This window comes from Micropterus dolomieu, linkage group LG01, assembly GCF_021292245.1.
Source record: "Micropterus dolomieu isolate WLL.071019.BEF.003 ecotype Adirondacks linkage group LG01, ASM2129224v1, whole genome shotgun sequence".
In the NCBI taxonomy this organism is placed as follows: domain Eukaryota; kingdom Metazoa; phylum Chordata; class Actinopteri; order Centrarchiformes; family Centrarchidae; genus Micropterus; species Micropterus dolomieu.
The window spans coordinates 54,901,623-54,905,954 of NC_060150.1; the positions used below are offsets into that span (position 1 = coordinate 54,901,623).

Here is a 4,332-nt window from a genome sequence, read left to right on the forward strand (position 1 = left end):
CTTGAAAGTGTAACCGGATATTGCATATTTATTGTTGCTAAGCGTTGCTAACTTGACTGTGGATCCCTAAACGTCAATAATTGATGCAAAAGGGCTACCCAAATCTTTAAAAAGCGACGACAAAGGGCCTTGACCATGCGTCAGATATTTGACGAGTAGGGAGTGAGACTGTTGGTAAATCTGAAAATCATATGTGCAACCACAGAGGCTGGATAAAGTAATATGAAAATAGCAACATTTGCAAACTATTAACAAATCAAAAACTCTTTGCAGCAGGATCTGAGCACAAACAAGAGAAAATCCATGTTCAGTCTTAAATAAATAGCAACTTATTCTAATTTTTAAGTAATTCATGTTCATCTCTTCTCCAGATGCTCCAAAGCTTCCCTCTGTGTCAGTGAGTCCCTCTGCTGAGATAGTGGAGGGCAGTTCAGTGACTCTGACCTGCAGCAGTGATGCTAACCCAGCAGCTAAACACACCTGGTACAAGGAGAACCAAAGACTGCTCAGTGAAGAACCACAGCTTGTCTTCAGCTCCATCCAGTCCTCTGACTCTGGAGAGTATTACTGTGCAGCTGTGAATAAGCTGGGGAGGACAACATCTAAATACATCATTAATGTTAAATGTGAGTGGAACAGTTTATTAAAAAAATAACATCTTAAATCTATCCAGTCTTTGCTGAAGAAATTTTTACTCACCATGCTAACATACATCAGCTGTACTTGCTCCACCTTCTCAGTCTGTGATAATTGACTGAGCAGCTCCAGGGGATTTTAGGAGTTTTATGCAGTTTTGGGATTCAAACCATCAGACAACCTTCAAATTCATTTAAAAATTTATTTGGGCAAGTTATTCTTAACCAGCGCGATAACATTCAATGATAATGAAAACAAGATAATAAAGGTAAAACCACTGTGCTAAATTCCATTTCATGTCATTATAATAGACTACATTTAAAATTTGGGTTCTGGACTGTTGGTCAAACAGAACAACATATTTCAAGGTGTCAACTTGGGATTTGGGAAATTGTGATTGTTTCAATTGTCATTTTCAGTGTTATGTAATGTTTTATAGACCAAATGATTGGGCTAAATGAGAAAATAATCAGCAGTTAATCAAAAGGCTGATGAAAATAATTAGTTGTAGCCCTAATTTAATGCTATTATCTGCCACCAAGTAACTCCAATAAAAACCAGAACTGCAAGCAGTTGTAAGCGGGGTCTAAGCCTCCCGGTGCAAGCCGTGCCGCATAAGGTCCCCACGTTTGGTGTTGATGGGCCATTCCAAACAGAGGCAAAACGTCCTGCCTTTGAAAATGCCATAGGAATAAATGGGATTTAGTGAGAGATTTCAGCTTCGCTTTTAGCACCACCTCTTGGCTGAATTGCACCAAAATTGTCATGTATGATCAGGGCCCCATGGGGAAGAATTGCCCCAAATTTGGTATCAATTGGAGTTGTGGTTGTGGAGATCCAAAATGCGTGTAAGTTAATGGGATTTGTTTGAATAGCGCCAACTAGGGGCTAACTGTACGACATTTTGCACAGCCCCATGCCACATAAGGTGCTCAAGTTTTGTGTTGATTGGCCTTTCCAAGCCAGAGATATGTTATACTTCATGTTTTTAGCATTTTCTCAAATATTTGTTAGTTTGTAATTGGGACATTTTTTGTCACATCAAAATTCCCTCTACAAACTTTCTTCAGTTTTCTTTACGGAAGAACAAAAATAATAATAAAAACCAGAACAATTACAATAGGGTTCCCAGCACTTGGGCTTGGACCCCTAATGAAGAAACCTTAGTACTTTGAAGAACCATGTAAAGTCCACAAAGAACTATCCCCTAACATAAGGTTCTTCAGTTGGAGGTGGTTCTTTGTAGAACCACAGTGTAGCCTTGCCGCTATCATGCTTTCCTCTACTCATTGCTTCTCAATGTGATATTATATTGACTTTTCTTACTCACTGTTGATTAAGTCACTGCATCTCCAAACAGAATACTACAATTGAAATTTTAGCATTTGACTTGTTTTGATCCAGTAGTTCATCTGTCACTTACTAAGCCCACATCCTCAACGGCAGTCTACTGGGGAAACACTGTTGCTGTTTTTCTCTTGCACTCTTACCCCAGAATCACACAGGTGTGCGCCGCGTTAAGGTGTGTTCACACTGAAAGCAAAGTTAATATTCGCCTCGCTTCACTTGCGCGAGTTTGATTTGTTAGACATATGAATTCATGCTTTGTCAGGTCTGTCAGCAAGACAGCAGGACAACAACTTTTAAAATGTTTGTTTTCTGACAGTTCATATCGAGCTGGGCTATGCTAACTTCTTCACAGTAAAGTACAATGATAGCTGGAATAAAGTTACAGATACATATTATCTGAACTCACCCGGTAGTTCAGCTTCCTCGCTTTCTTTTCTCCAAGTAATGCCCAGTTTTGGTTTTTATATAAATACCCAGGTAGAAGCTGACGTTCCCGCGACCATGGGTAACGTTCCCTAAAAATTCTCTAAAGGTGACGAACATTCTGAACCTTTACAAAACATTAGGGACGTTAGTATACCACTCCCCATACACCTGTATTATATTAAAAGGTTTACAAATGGATGAAAATATCCAGAAAATGGTCATGTAGTGGAATAGGAACGGTCATATGCACTGATTCCATGGCATGACTTTGTTTTGTAGAAATAGTCATACCACGACTTGCTTGCGTTTGTCATGCAGTGGACCAGTGACGTTATTGCAAACATGCAAACAAAAAACAGCAGCTTATTATTATTATTATTATTATTGTTATAGGCTATATTACATATTTGTTGTAATAGTAGACTAGTAATATTTTTCTCTCTTTCATATTTTGATTATAATTTTTCTATTCTCTATTTCCATAATGAAAATCAAGATTCATGGGACTGTTTGCCTTTCTGCCCCATGGGAGGTTTCTGTCCTCCCTGAGACCTCATTACCGTTGATAGGTGTACCGCACCAGTCAAAGTCTCACCTTCTGTTATTAACTGTTGCAGCACTTTGCCTTTCTTTTTATTTCCTCTTAATATATTTACTGTATGTACCAGACAACGAGGTAAATTGGCAAAGAGTGATGACCTTCTCTGTAATCAAACGTATTCTGATAAATATCCATCCATCCATCGTCAACCGCTTATCCCGTGCACAGGGTTGCGAGGCTGATAAATATGAAATAACAAATATAAAATAATAAATAACAAAAATTACACACTAAACAGTACAGCAATGATACAATTGTACTATTTAAATGACACGTACAACTTGACAGTCACTTGACAGTGGTCTGAGACCCCAGAGTGCGATTGTTTGAGTCCAGCAAGGGGCCCAGGGTTGGTGTCAACGCACACTACCTTCCTGTCTTTGTGGTAACTCATTCTCTGTAGTTAATTATTTCCTGTGTTTCCCGTTTTTGTCTATTTTGTTTCTTATCACTCCTTTCATTTCTGACCACTTCATTTCATCTTTTGTCATTTGCCTCTGCCTCCATTTCTAGCTTCCCTGGCTCTCACTGATATTGGACCTGTACCCGTTTTGTGGATTATCTGCCGTGGTTGTTTGGACTTTGGATTTTCATTCTCGCTTGCTCACAATTCGGATTGGTTTGCCTTATGTTGGACCACTCATCTATTGTGGATCTTTGCTTGTCTCCACACCCCAGTAAATGTGTTTCCTGAACTGAACCTGCTCTGCCTGAGTGTCTAGGTTTTGACTCCAAATACCTTGTAATCTCTGTGCTTGACAAATGCAGATATGTTGAGTACATTTTCTGCGATTTTTGTGGGAGGCCACCAAGTTTCTTCACAGAAAAAGGTCATGAAGAGGACACCTGTGCAATTAATGTAGGCCTACAGGTGTATTAGTGGTGATCATAGCCTGCTAGCTAGCTTTGTAGAAAGTCTTACTCATGGAGCAGGATTTTTAAAGCAAAGTAGCCACTGGGGCATCAGAATAATGAACCAAAGTAATTGTATTGCTCCTCATAGCTTGTGGCAGCCCATGCCTAAAACAAGACCTGTAAACAAATATTGATAAGTTGTCTCTCTTTTGTCCCCAGATGCTCCAAAGCTTCCCTCTGTGTCAGTGAGTCCCTCTGCTGAGATAGTGGAGGGCAGTTCAGTGACTCTGACCTGCAGCAGTGATGCTAACCCAGCAGCTAAATACACCTGGTACAAGGAGAACCAAACACTGATTCAGGGACCAGAAGACATTTATCATTTCACCTCTATCAGCTCTAAGGACAGCGGGATCTACCACTGCAAGGCTGAGAATGAGTATGGCCAGATCAACTCCACATCTGTA

General features: G+C 39.8%; 1 protein-coding gene across 1 annotated transcript in view; it reads left to right on the plus strand.

Moving 5' to 3' along the window:
• Nucleotides 1-4,332, plus strand: part of LOC123958138 (B-cell receptor CD22-like) — a 17,290-nt gene that overhangs the window by 1,970 nt on the left and 10,988 nt on the right. The gene's annotated exons all lie outside the window — the stretch shown is intronic.